The sequence below is a fragment of the Mustelus asterias genome, chromosome 3 (genome assembly GCF_964213995.1).
Source record: "Mustelus asterias chromosome 3, sMusAst1.hap1.1, whole genome shotgun sequence".
NCBI lineage: Eukaryota > Metazoa > Chordata > Chondrichthyes > Carcharhiniformes > Triakidae > Mustelus > Mustelus asterias.
The window spans coordinates 107,390,434-107,405,528 of NC_135803.1; positions in this window are offsets into that span (position 1 = coordinate 107,390,434).

Here is a 15,095-nt window from a genome sequence, read left to right on the forward strand (position 1 = left end):
ACAGGGCTGGCTGTTTGGTGATAAAGCAACAGTGATGGCTCATTATACCTGTGCATCACCCTCAATGTGCTAATGAGGAAAGATACAATGCAGCGCAGAGTTTGACAAAATCCATCATTGAGCAGACCATTGGCATCCTGAAGATGTATGTCCAACACTTGGAGCACTCAGATGCTCTTTGTAGTACTCTCCAGAGCGGGTGACTTGCATTATCATGGTCTGCTGTGCTCTGCACAAGCTGACACTTTAAAGTGGGCAAATCATTTGCCAGAGGGAGACATGGAGGAGGCTGAGAACTCCTCGGACGATGAAAACTAGGAAGGGCAAGAACAAGAAGAGGGTATCAGGCTGCTGGCACTCCTTCCTATGGGTATCTGAGGGCCCGTGCCTCACTCCTTGGGGAGAAGAGGTACCTGGAGGGTAGTCTAGGTGCCCCAACCCACTCTTGCCTAGCCACTGATGGGTCCCACCATTGTCTATGGTAATGGAATGAAGGTCCGAGCACTAATTTGGCAGAATCTGATGGACCAAATTCTCCAAGGCAGCCACCGCCCTTCCTGTGGAGACATTGAAGCGCTTGCATATCAGAACCACAGCATCAGATATCAGACGTGAATAGACCTTTTCATCCTTCTGGTTTGTTGACTGCTTCTCTTAATTCAGCCTGATATTCTGCTGCCTGCCTTTGCATCTCCAGTATATTTGTGATGGCCGCTTTTACAGGCTCATTACCTGAGTCGGACTCAGAGGGCAACTGATCTCCAGCTGTCTTCCAGGTGCCAGAGACTTGGGCTGTCACTGCCTCCAACTGCTGTGAAGATGTGTCAAGTGAGGTGTTTAACAGAGTGTGACCCTGAGCCTAATCGAGCACTCTGACCCACAGGGATGTATGTCTCTGCGCTGGTGAAGCGTACGGGTGAATGCTGTGACAGCTCTTCTTCAAATGGCTTCTCAGCATCCTCCTCAGGTAGGCTGGGAGCTGGGACTTATGTTGCCCGATAATCTGACTGGGTCTGCTGCTGTCGGTAAACAGAAGAAGATAGATTTAGTCCATGAACAATCTCAATGCAATATTGCATGTCATTCACTCTGCATGTCAGGATATGCACAGTAAGAAGTTTAACAACACCAGGTTAAAGTCCAACAGGTTTATTTGGTAGCAAAAGCCACACAAGCTTTCAGAGCCTTAAGCCCCTTCTTCAGGTGAGTGGGAATTCTGTTGTCGGCTCAGCGCCGACAACTGCCAGTTTCCAGATGCAATTTTACAACTCATCCGCTTCATCCTGGACCACAATATTTTCACCTTCAACAACCAGTTCTTCATCCAGATACACGGAACAGCCATGGGGACCAAATTTGCACCTCAATATGCCAACATCTTCATGCACAGGTTCGAACAAGACTTCTTCACCGCACAGGACCTTCAACCGATGCTATACACTAGATACATCGATGACATTTTCTTCCTTTGGACTTATGGTGAACAATCACTGAAACAACTATATGATGACATCAACAAGTTCCATCCCACCATCAGACTCACCATGGACTACTCTCCGGAATCGGTTGCATTCTTGGACACACGCATCTCCATTAAGGACGGTCACCTTAGCACCTCACTATACCGCAAGCCCACGGATAACCTCACGATTCTCCACTTCTCCAGCTTCCACCCTAAACACGTTAAAGAAGTCATCCCTATGGACAAGCACTCCATATACACAGGATCTGCTCAGATGGGGAGGATCGCAACAGACACCTCCAGACGCTGAAAGATGCCCTCATAAGAACAGGATATGGCGCTCGACTCATCGATCAACAGTTCCGACGCGCCACAGCGAAAAACCGCTCCGACCTTCTCAGAAGACAAACGCAGGATACGGTGGACAGAGTACCCTTCGTCGTCCAGTACTTCCCTGGAGCGGAGAAGCTACGGCATCTCCTCCGGAGTCTTCAACATGTCATTGATGAAGATGAACATCTCGCCAAAGCCATCCCCACACCCCCACTTCTTGCCTTCAAACAACCGCAGGGGCATGTTCTTTACGCTTCCTGAAGTCGATGACAATCTCCTTCATTTTGTTGACATTGAGGGAAAGATTATTGTTGCTGCACCAGTTCACCAGATTCTCTATCTCATTCCTGTGCTCTGTCTCATCATTTTTTGAGATCCGACCCACTGTGGTGGTGTCATCAGCAAACTTGAAAATTGAATTGGAGGGGAATTTGGCCGCACAGTCATAGATGTATAAAGAGAATATTAGGGGGCTGAGAACACAGCCTTGTGGGGCAACGGTGTTGAGGATGATCGTGGAGAAGGTGTTGTTGCCTATCCTTATTGATTGTGGTCTGTGAGTTAGGGAATTCAGGATCCAGTCGCAGAGGCAGGTGCCGAGGCCCAGGTCACGGAGTTTGGAGATGAGTTTCGTGGGAGTAATAGTGTTGAAGGCTGAGCTGTAGTCAATAAATAGGAGTCTGACATATCTTGTATTGTGTGAGATCCTTGAGCCGTGTGGTGGTTTGTGTGTATGATGCCATTCTGAGAGTGAGCTGAGTTACCCTGGCAGTGTGGATGAGATCATCCATCCTCTTCCTGCACTGAATTACATTTCTCTGGCAGTTGCTTATGGAACTGACCTCCTTTGTGACTGCATTCCAGACCGGCGAGGTGAGGTTAGTGGACCTCTTGGATCCACCCCTGGGAAAAAGAACCTCCCGGTACTGATGGACATCTCTAATGAATACCTCCAGAAAATGGTTGGTAAACCTTGCTGCCTTCTTCTTGTTCCTTTCAGCCACCTCTGGAACTTTGGACCACGCAGCTAGGATGCAGAGACAAATGTGTGTGTTTGGGTGGCGTTTAAATGTGGCACCAGAAATTTGATTCCATGAGGTGATGGCAGGCAGATGAGCCAGTGTCTGCAGTGCCAGCTAATTCAGCAAGCAGCTCGCCTACGTATAATTAATGAGGTTTCAAGGAGAAGATGTGATGAACTGACCCGCCATCAATCAGTGGGAAACTCGCCGCTAATCCTATCTGCCACCGCATTTGTTCTCCGAAGCAGAAAATTCCACTCGTTGAGTGCAGAGACCCTGGATCTCACAGGTTTACTACTCATGTGGGCATATCCACAAATTTGGCAGGCTAAGTCTAAGCATCATGTAAAGGGTTAATCAGCTGTCATGCTACAACACAACGAACATTTGTTAGACATAGACAAAAATAGTTTCAGTTAAGTCTCCCTGGAGCCCCTCATTATGAAAGATTTTTGAGCATCTCTGTAAGACCAGTGTTTGTTTCTCAACCCTAACTGGCCTTATATAAGTAACGCTGAGCCATCTTCTTGAACTGCTGCAGTCCATGGGCGGGACTTAATGGCTTCGCTCGAGCAAGGCCGGAAATTCCCGCCAAAGGTCAATGGACAGTTCCAATTCTACCGCCCCGCTCTCTCCGATTCCGTGGTGGGTGGGGCGATAAAATTCCGGTGAATGTGGTGTGGGCACACCCACAGTGCTGTTGGGAAGTGAGTGTCAGGATTTTAAACCAGCAACAGTGAAGGAACAGTGATACAGTTCCAAATCAGGATGATGCGTGTTTCGGATGGGAACTTGCATTTGGTGATTTTCCCATGCACCTGCTGCCCTTGTCCTTCTAGGTGGTAGAGGTCATGGGTTTTGAAGATGCTGTTGAAGGAGCCTTGGTGAGTTGCTGCCGTGCAACTTGCAGATGATGCACACTGCTGGCATTGTGCGTCGGTGGTGGAGGGAATGAATATTTAAGGTGGCGGCTGTAGTGGCGATCAAGCAGCACTATTCATAACTGGATGTGTTTCATGAATGAAAACTAGATGTGAAGATGTGAAAGAAATAACTTTATTCAGCTCCTGAACAAGAAACTGAATTTGTTGCACAAACTCACTAACAAGTATGACATTCTGAAAGCTTGTCACTTTGCCATGATCTTGCTAAAGGGCACTGATTCCATATACTGCTCAAATTTCCATGTGACTTCCAAGCATAGATCTGGGAAGAAGGATACTTTTGGCAGCAAAACACTGATGGCTCTTTGTGGCACATTTTGGAAAGACAGTTTGGTTGCCTGTGCCAGGTCATTGTTGATAAGAAGACAAATACCTATGAGCCCAGACCAACAGCAGCCTGCAAATTGCTGCTTTATAAGAACATTATGGTGAAACATTATTGAGTATTTGTCAGCTAAATTGAGACAGAAGCTGTAGAGTCAGGGGTTAAACTCATTTGTGTCTTTAATTTAGAGTCAGAATTTCAAGCACAAGCTTCAAGCAAGAATGATTAAAGGGAACGACGACATGATTCCACCAATTCTTTGTTAATATGTAAGTGGGGTTGTAACAAAACAGAGCAGATACAGATCTTTTAGTTTGAATCAGTGGCCCTCAGGCACACTCATTATAGATTTTGAGAGAGTTTGCAAAAAGGATGCAGATGAAGCTGGGGTCTATTTATTCCAGGTCTTGGCTTCACACTGGAGATTCTGACATGGTGGCCGGAATTTTACAGTCCCACCCGCCACGGGAATCAAAGCAGGCGAGGGGCCGACCAGGTCCATTGACCTCGAGCAGGATTTTCCGGTTTCAGGCCGAGCGAGGCTGGAACATCCGGCCTGGTATGTTGGATAGCCTGTCCCAAACAAAGCCATCACTATGAGAATAATCAAGGATTCTCTACAAATGTAGCTGAATTCTGAGGCCGTAGACGCCCCGCTGTTGTTGCCAGCGTGAACGGAGAATTTGGCACTCCGCTAAATCACCGTTTACTGCAGCGGGACCAGAGATTCTGAGCTGCGGACAATGTCAGACACTCCGGCCAGTGTTGCTTCGGTCACTGAACCAAATGCTCAGCCTCCCCAGTCTGTCAGCTGAAAGTTAAATTAAAGGGCCACATTTAGCACATTTGCAGCATTTTAAGGGAGGTGACATTGTTACTTGTTTTCCATATGTAAACATAATGGACGCATTTTCCTGTTCTCACATCTGGGTTAATTGTCTGAAGGTCGGCGGTTAAAGTAAAGTGGGGTGAAAAGTAGCACGGACCCATGAAGAAAGCTCGCTCCACCAATATCTGTCCATTTCAATTAATTTGGTAGAGAGAGAATTGGATGAGTTTCCTAATAGACATAAAGCCTTTCTTTATAGATTGCCATTAGCAGGCAGCCATGCCCCTAGAGTGGCTGCAAAGTAATCACCTTTGCTCATAGATTTGTAGGTTCTTTGAGTAGATCACTGCTTTTCTTTTATAATTTGTTTTGTTGAGGACAATGATAGCAACACATGTATCAGATATTGTCCATGATTAGCTTGACTCGAGGGCATTAGTAATGTGGTTCTAGAGATGGGTGTAGGTCAGATCGGAGAGGGTTTCTTATTTTCCAGATCATTCTTATGATAATCCAGCAAAACTGGTGTCACTGTGGAAGATTACCGAACTACCGAGCTATAGAATCCGTACAGGGCAGAAGGAAGCCATTCAGCCCATTGAGTCTGTATCAACAACAATCCCACCCAGGCCCCATCCTTGTAACCCCACATATTTACCCCGCTAATCCCTCTAACCTATGCATCCCAGGACACTAAGGGGGCAATTGAGCATGTCTAATGCACCTAACCCCCACATCTTTGCACTGTGGGAGGAAACTAGAGCACCCGGGGGAAACCCACGCAGACACAGGGAGAATGTGCAAACTCCACACAGACATTACCCAAGCCAGTAATCAAACTGGTCCCTGGAGCTGTGAGGCAGCAGTGCTAACCACTGTGCCACTGTGCCGCTCTAATATTTGAGTTATTTGAAGTCAAAACCATAGCTTACGATGGTAGAATTTAAATCCAGGATCTCTGGGTTGCTAGTTCATTGTCATAATCATAAGGTCTCTGTACCCCACATCTCTTCCGCCTTGGGCTGGAGTACAGTGATTTGGTTGTTCAGCCTGTCAGGTATCTCAGAAATCAATATCCTTCAATGACGGATACACTCGAACTGTGCTACTGAACAACGGCTTTGCATTTATTTCATTGTTGCTTCAATATTTTTCACTTTGAAGACATCATAATTGATCTTTGTTCCCGCCTGCTCCTCCAAAGTAACCTCCCATCTGCAACTCTTTTACCTTAATATGTCTTTTATGTTTGCTTTCATGCACTTATTGCTGTGCATTCTCAGTGACAAATACTCTGTGGATGTAGAATTCTATCCTGTGATAATGTACATGCTGCCTTCTCTGTCTGGTGCTTGAAAGACAGTTGCCTATAATTTGTGAGGTGATTTATTGTGGTGACTGGCACATTATTCCAGATGGCCTAAGATTATTTTAGGGGAGAGCTGTCAAACAAGAAGCTATTACAGCACCTTTGTAACCATGTTCGCAATAAATTTTCTTTATCAACCGTCAATCCCAGGAAAAGCATGTTATATTCATTACTTTAAACGTGGACTGGATTCAGGATAGAACTTTCAGGAAATTAAATGCAAGCTAAAATGAAACTGTTTTTAAAAATGGACATTAAAAGACTGCTAAATTGACTGCCGAGGGTCAGGTGACTGGCAATTTTGCATGGATTCACAAGTATCATAGGTTTCTGGAAAGTTCCAGATTAAATAACCATGGGTGGAGTGGCTCCTTTAAATGGGCATATCAACTCAAAACTCTTTACAGAATTCACACCTCCAATTGTTTGTGAACTTACCCAAAAATCTATGGACTCCTAGACTCCCTAAGGTGAATTCTCCGGTTCTGCCTGCCACAAGAATCACAGCGGGCGAGGGGCGGACCATAAGACCATAAGACATAGGAGCGGAAGTAAGGCCATTCGGCCCATCGAGTCCACTCCACCATTCAATCATGGTTGATTTCAACTCCATTTACCCGCTCTCTCCCCATAGCCCTTAATTCCTCAAGAAATCAAGAATTTATCAATTTCAATGGGAAGGTTCATTGACCTCGGGCAGGATTTTCCGCTTTCGGGGCGAATGCAATCGGAAAATCCCGCCCACTATCTCCGATCTCAAAACATAAAAAAACAGAGGAGAGGAAATAATCAAATCAGAAAAAGATGTGAATGGCCACCATCCACCTCCCATTTTGAAGCAATGGCTTTGAACTTCAAATAGTTTTTGTATGGACAATAGTAGTATTGATTATGTGACCACTTGAATGAAACTGTTTTCAGGTAACCAATCTTACTTACTCCAAGCACCAGGGAGAAACCAGTCAGTCAACAATACAACAAGAAACAGCAGCAGTACAAAGAATGCAACAACTATGACTTAAAAGTGGACACTGCAACGTTGTAAGGTCTCCAAGCCTGTTTTTTTTTCAAGTTTACCAGTACATAAAATCAATCTCTGAGTAATAAGACTATAAGCCTGCTGGAAACCCACCTCTTCAAGAGAATCGTGCTATGACTTTGATACACAACTTTGATAATTGAATTTTCCTAGCTACACGTCAAGTGTGGAAATGAAAGTCTTCTTCACCAGGCCTACACCAAAGCAAACCAATGATGTGACTTACGAACTATTCCTTTGTTTGTAATTGGTAAAAGTGCACTAACCTCTTTAATTGGCTTTTGCTCCCTTGAGAGTGTGTGCGTTGTATGAGTGGAGAGAGTGGCATGACGTTAGATTTTTGGGGTGAAGGTACGAATAAATAACTCTCCTTATTTAAACCCATGAAAGTTTGCTGCTGGTTATTCATATTGTCCAAACATTCATGGGTTAAAACACATACTCACACACCTTTTAAACAAAACATACTGGTTATGGACAGTTCGGGAAAAGAACAGACGTTTCAGTTCTCTCTCATCCCTGTCTATAACATCACAGAGAGCTATATATTAACGAATGAATGACAGAACCATCTGCACTATTTCACCTTTCTATAAAATTGTGCGGTTCTTTAGCACATACATTTAAATATCTTCATTATTACCAGATATAGGTGCTCATATATCAGCTCCTAAAGTTGCTCCAAACTAACAACGATTGCAAAATTTTCTTGCATCTCCAGAAAACCTTTTGACTTCCTGGAACTCTTTCAGTTGTTTTCCTGGCTTGGCAGCTCATTAATCTTCCTTAGTGTATTTTTTAACCATTTAACTGTCTTTAAAATGAAGATTGGCCGTGCTCGCCGCAAGGCCAGAAATTCCCGCCCGAGGGAAATGGACCGTGTCCTGCCCGCTATGATTCCTGTGGTGGGCGGGACGGGGGAAATTCCATCCTGGAGAGTTTTCTTCCTGGTCTTCCGGAGAAAAGCTCTGGAGAATTAATTTCAGTTTGATATATCAGTGATCTTGGTTTCCTTCCTGGAGTAGATCCACCTCCCTCCTGACAACTATTTCTGCGAGCACCGTTGCCAGCTAGTGACTTATAAGTATTGGAAGGACTTCTTTCTTGCTTATTTAAAGAAACTCAGTTGTTACAATTACCCAAGTACATTAATGTCCAGACTCATTGTCAGTTCATGGATGCCTTTGTGGCAGGTTTATGTGCCCAATACCTTGAAAGTCTGTCCTCTCGTATCTGCTCTAATGGAAGGGAAAGGGTAGTTTTAATCTAGCCTAACCCTCCCAATAGGAACTGATGAGATGGGTGCGAAGTTTGCTTTATGCATCTTTTTCTTCTCAATCATTTTGCTTTCCATTGAAATCAATAATAGGTGAGGTGTAAAACAGATATTGTAACCGATTCTGTGGGTTTCCCACCCAGCAGTTTAAGTTAAAATGCCTCCTAAAGCTTCAAAACAGTCAATGTTTGCAATCTTCTGTGGAAATGTATAACTTAAGTGCAGCTGGTCTATGCCCTTTATAACTTACAGAATTGGGTTGAAGTGTGTCTACTTCAATGCAAGGAGCATCCGGAACAAGGTAGATGAACTTGGGGCGTGGATTGGTACTTGGGATTACGATGTTGTGGCCATTACGGAGACGTGGGTAGAACAAGGACAGGAATGGTTGTTGGACGTTCCGGGGTATAGATGTTTCACTAAGTGTAGGGAAGCTGGCAAAAGAGGTGGAGGAGTAGCATTGTTAATCAAGGATAGTTGAACGGCTGCAGAAAGGCACTTCGAGGAGGATCTGCACACTGAGGTAATATGGGCTGAGGTTAGAAATAGGAAAGGAGCGGTCACGTTGTTAGGAGTTTACTATAGGCCCCCAAATAGTAATAGAGATGTGGAGGAAGAAATTGCTAAGCAGATTATGAATATGTGTGGGGGTCACAGGGTAGTTGTCATGGGGGACTTTAACTTTCCAAAGATTGATTGGAACCTTTGTAGGTCAAATAGTTCGGATGGGGCAGTTTTTGTGCAGTGTGTGCAGGAGGGTTTCCTGAAACAATATGTGGATAGGCCGACAAGCGGTGAGGCCACATTGGATTTGGTACTGGGAAATGAACCGGGCCAAGTGTTAGATTTGGTTGTGGGAGAGCACTTTGGAGATAGTGATCACAATTCGGTGTCTTTTGTTATTGCAATGGAGAGGGATAGGGCCGTACGGCAGGGCAAGGTTTACAATTGGGGGAGAGGTAATTATGATGCGATTAGGCAAGAATTAGGGGGCATAAGTTGGGAACAGAAACTGTCAGAGAAAGGAACTAATGAAAAGTGGAACTTTTTCAAGGAACAAATACTGGGTGTCCTTGATAGGTATGTCCCTGTCAGGCAGGGAGGAAATGGCCGAGTGAGGGAACCATGGTTCACGAAAGAGGTGGAATGTCTTGTGAAAAGGAAGAGGGAAGCTTATGTAGGGATGAGGAAGCAAGGTTCAGATGGCTCGATTGAGGGTTACAAGTTAGCAAGTAATGAGCTGAAAAAGGGGCTTAGGAGAGCTAGGAGGGGACATGAGAAGTCCTTGGCGGGTCGGATCAAGGAAAACCCCAAGGCTTTTTACTATTATGTGAGGAATAAAAGAATGACCAGGGTGAGGTTAGGGCCGGTCAAGGACAGTAGTGGGAACTTGTGTATGGAGTCAGTAGAGATAGGCGAGGTGAAGAATGAATACTTTTAGAACATAGAACATAGAACATTACAGCGCAGAACAGGCCCTTCGGCCCACGATGTTGCACCGACCAGTTAAAAAAAAAAAAACTGTGACCCTCCAACCTAAACCAATTTCTTTTCGTCCATGAACCTATCTACGGATCTCTTAAACGCCCCCAAACTAGGCGCATTTACTACTGATGCTGGCAGGGCATTCCAATCCCTCACCACCCGCTGGGTAAAGAACCTACCCCTGACATCGGTTCTATAACTACCCCCCCTCAATTTAAAGCCATGCCCCCTCGTGCTGGATTTCTCCATCAGAGGAAAAAGGCTATCACTATCCACCCTATCTAAACCTCTAATCATCTTATATGTTTCAATAAGATCCCCTCTTAGCCGCCGCCTTTCCAGCGAAAACAATCCCAAATCCCTCAGCCTCTCCTCATAGGATCTCCCCTCCATACCAGGCAACATCCTGGTAAACCTCCTCTGCACCCTCTCCAAAGCCTCCACATCCTTCCTGTAATGTGGGGACCAGAACTGCACACAGTACTCCAAGTGCGGCCGCACCAGAGTTGTGTACAGTTGCAACATAACGCTACGACTCCTAAATTCAATCCCCCTACCAATAAACGCCAAGACACCATATGCCTTCTTAACAACCTTATCTACTTGATTCCCAACTTTCAGGGATCGATGCACACATACACCTAGATCCCTCTGCTCCTCCACACTATTCAAAGTCCTCCCGTTAGCCCTATACTCAACACATCTGTTATTCCTACCAAAGTGAATTACCTCACACTTCTCCGCATTAAACTCCATCCGCCACCTCTCGGCCCAACTTTGCAACCTGTCTAAGTCTTCCTGCAAACTACGACACCCTTCCTCACTGTCTACCACACCACCGACTTTGGTGTCATCAGCAAATTTGCTAATCCACCCAACTATACCCTCATCCAGATCATTAATAAATATTACAAACAGCAGTGGCCCCAAAACAGATCCCTGAGGTACACCACTTGTAACCGCACTCCATGATGAATATTTACTATCAACCACCACCCTCTGTTTCCTATCCGCTAGCCAATTCCTGATCCAATTTCCTAGATCACCCCCAATCCCATACATCTGCATTTTCTGCAGAAGCCTACCATGGTGAACCTTATCAAACGCCTTACTAAAATCCATATATACCACGTCCACTGCCTTGCCCCCATCCACCTCCTTGGTCACTTTCTCAAAAAACTCAATAAGGTTAGTAAGGCACGACCTACCTGCCACAAAACCATGCTGACTATCACCTATCAATTCATTACTCTCCAAATAACTATAAATCCTATCCCTTATAATTTTTTCCAACATCTTGCCGACAACAGAAGTGAGACTCACCGGTCTATAATTCCCGGGGAAGTCTCTGTTCCCCTTCTTAAACAATGGGACAACATTCGCTAACCTCCAATCTTCTAGTACTATGCCAGAGGCCAACGACGACCTGAAGATCAGAGCCAGAGGCTCTGCAATCACTTCTCTTGCCTCCCAGAGAATCCTTGGATAAATCCCATCCGGACCAGGGGATTTATCTATTTTCAGACCCTCCAGAATATCCTGCACATCCTCCTTATCAACTGTAATACTGTCTATTCTACTCCCTTGCAACCCAGTGTCCTCCTCAGCTATATTCATGTCCCCTTGCGTGAACACCGAAGAGAAATATTGGTTCAATGCTTCACCAATCTCCTCCGGTTCCACACATAACTTCCCTCTGCCATCTATAACTGGCCCTAAACTTGCCCTAACCAACCTTCTGTTCTTGACATACCTATAGAACGCCTTAGGATTCTCTTTAACCCTATCCGCCAAAGTCTTCTCATGTCCCCTTTTAGCCCTTCTAAGCTCGCTCTTCAACTCCCTCTTAGCCAATCTAAAGCTTTCTAGTGCACTACCCGAGTGCTCACGTCTCATCCGAACATAAGCCTCCTTTTTCTTTTTAACCAACAAAGAAACTTTTTTGGTGCACCACGGTTCCCTAGCCCTACCAACTCCTCCTTGCCTGACAGGGACATACCTATCACAGACTCGCAGTAGCTGCTCCTTGAAAAAACTCCACATGTCGGACGTTCCCAGTCCCTGTAATCTCCTAGTCCAACCTATGTTTCCTAATTCTCTCCTAATAGCCTCATAATTACCCTTCCCCCAGCTAAAACCACTGGCCCGAGGTTCATGCCTATCCCTTTCCATCACTAAGGTGAACGTAACCGAATTGTGGTCACTATCACCAAAATGCACACCAACTTCCAAGTCTAGCACCTGGTCTGGCTCATTTCCCAGCACCAGATCCAATATAGCCTCACCTCTAGTTGGCCTGTCTACATACTGAGTCAAAAAACCTTCCTGCACGCTTTGAACAAAAACTGACCCCTCTAACGAGCTAGAGCTATAACAATTCCAGTCAATATTAGTCAAGTTAAAATCCCCCATAACAATTGCCCTATTACTTTCACTCCTAAGCAGGATTGACTCCGCAATCCTTTCCTCAACCTCTCTAGAACTTTTAGGAGGTCTATAAAAGACTCCCAACAGGGTGACCTCTCCTCTCCTATTTCTAATCTCCGCCCATACTACCTCAACAGATAAGTCCTCATCAAACCTCCTCTCTGACACTGTGATACAATCTCTGACCAATAATGCTACCCCTCCCCCTCTTCTACCTCCTTCCCTACTTCGACTAAAACATTTGAACCCCGGGACCTGCAGCATCCATTCCTGCCCCTGCTCTATCCATGTCTCTGAAATAGCCACAACATCGAAGTCCCAGGTACTGATCCACGCTGCAAGTTCACCCACTTTATTGCGAATACTCCTGGCATTGAAGTATACACATTTCAAACCCTGCTCCACCCCACCTCTGCAATGCCGTGCATTGCAGTCCCCATCCATGCATCCCTCACTTTCAGCCCCACTACTCAGGATCCCTCCCCCCCCCCGAATCAGTTTAAACCTCCCTGCATGGCCTTAGCAAATTTACCCCCCAGGATATTGGTCCCCTTCTGATTAAGGTGTAGACCATCCTTCTCATAGAGGTCACACCTTCCCCAGTACGAGCCCCAATTGCTTAAGTACCTGAACCCCTCCCTCCTGCACCATCCCCTCAGCCATGAATTCAAACCTTCCCTCTCCCTATTCCTCTCTAAACTATCCCGTGGTACAGGCAAGAGTCCAGAGATAACCACTCTGTCAGTCTTGGCCTTTAGTTTCCACCCCAACTCCATAAATCCCTGCCTAATATCCCCTTCCCCTATCCTCCCTATGTCGTGTGTCCCCACATGTACAATAACTTGTGGTTTTCTTCAGTGTTCACCAAGGAGAGGGGCCATGTTTTTGAGGAAGAGAAGGTGTTACAGGCTAATAGGCTGGAGGAAATAGATGTTCGGAGGGAGGATGTCCTGGCAGTTTTGAATAAACTGAAGGTCGATAAGTCCCCTGGGCTTGATGAAATGTATCCTAGGATTCTTTGGGAGGCAAGGGATGAGATTGCAGAGCCTTTGGCTTTGATCTTTGGGTCCTCGCTGTCCACGGGGATGGTGCCAGAGGACTGGAGAATGGCGAATGTTGTTCCTCTGTTTAAGAAAGGGAATAGAAATGACCCTGGTAATTATAGACCGGTTAGTCTTACTTCGGTGGTTGGTAAATTGATGGAATAGGTCCTTAGAGATGGGATTTACGACCATTTAGAAAGATGCGGATTAATCCGGGATAGTCAGCACGGATTCGTGAAGGGCAAGTCATGCCTCACAAATTTGATAGAATTTTTTGAGGAGGTAACTTAGTGAGTTGATGAAGGTAGGGCAGTTGATGTCATATACATGGATTTTAGTAAGGCGTTTGATAAGGTCCCCCATGGTCGGCTTATGATGAAAGTGAGGAGGTGTGGGATAGAGGGAAAGTTGGCCGATTGGATAGGTAACTGGCTGTCTGATCGAAGACAGAGGGTGGTGGTGGATGGAAAATTTTCGGATTGGAGGCAGGTTGCTAGCGGAGTGCCACAGGGATCAGTGCTTGGTCCTCTGCTCTTTGTGATTTTTATTAATGACTTAGAGGAGGGGGCTGAAGGGTGGATCAGTAAATTTGCTGATGACACCAAGATTGGTGGAGTAGCGGATGAGGTGGAGGGCTGTTGTAGGCTGCAAAGAGACATAGATAGGATGCAAAGCTGGGCTGAAAAATGGCAAATGGAGTTTCACCCTGATAAATGTGAGGTGATTCATTTTGGTAGGACTAATTTAAATATGGATTACAGGGTCAAAGGTAGGGTTCTGAAGACTGTGGAGGAACAGAGAGATCTTGGGGTCCATATCCACAGATCTCTAAAGGTTGCCACTCAAATGGATAGAGCTGTGAAGAAGGCCTATAGTGTGTTAGCTTTTATTCACAGGGGGTTGGAGTTTAAGAGCCGTGGGGTTATGCTGCAACTATACAGGACCTTGGGGAGACCACATTTGGAATATTGTGTGCAGTTCTGGTCACCTCACTATAAGAAGGATGTGGAAGCGCTGGAAAGAGTGCAGAGGAGATTTACCAGGATGCTGCCTGGTTTGGAGGGTAGGTCTTATGAGGAAATGTTGAGGAGCTAGGGCTGTTCTCTCTGGAGCGGAGGAGGCTGAGGGGAGACTTAATAGAGGATTATAAAATGATGAAGGGGATAGATAGAGTGAATGTTCAAAGACTATTTCCTCGGGTGGATGGAGCTATTACAAGGGGGCATAACTATAGGGTTTGTGGTGGGAGATAGAGGAAGGATATCAGAGGTAGGTTCTTTACGCAGAGAGTGGTTGGGGTGTGGAATGGATTGCCTGCAGTGATAGTGGAGTCAGACACTTTAGGAACATTTAAGCGGTTATTGGATAGGCACAGGGAGCACACCAGGATGATAGGGAGTGGGATAGCTTGATCTTGGTTTCAGATAAAGCTCGGCACAACATCGTGGGCCAAAGGGCCTGTTCTGTGCTGTACTGTTCTATGTTCTATGTTCTAGAATTGCCGGTCACTTTATTGAATTCAGATTTAGTTAAAACATTCA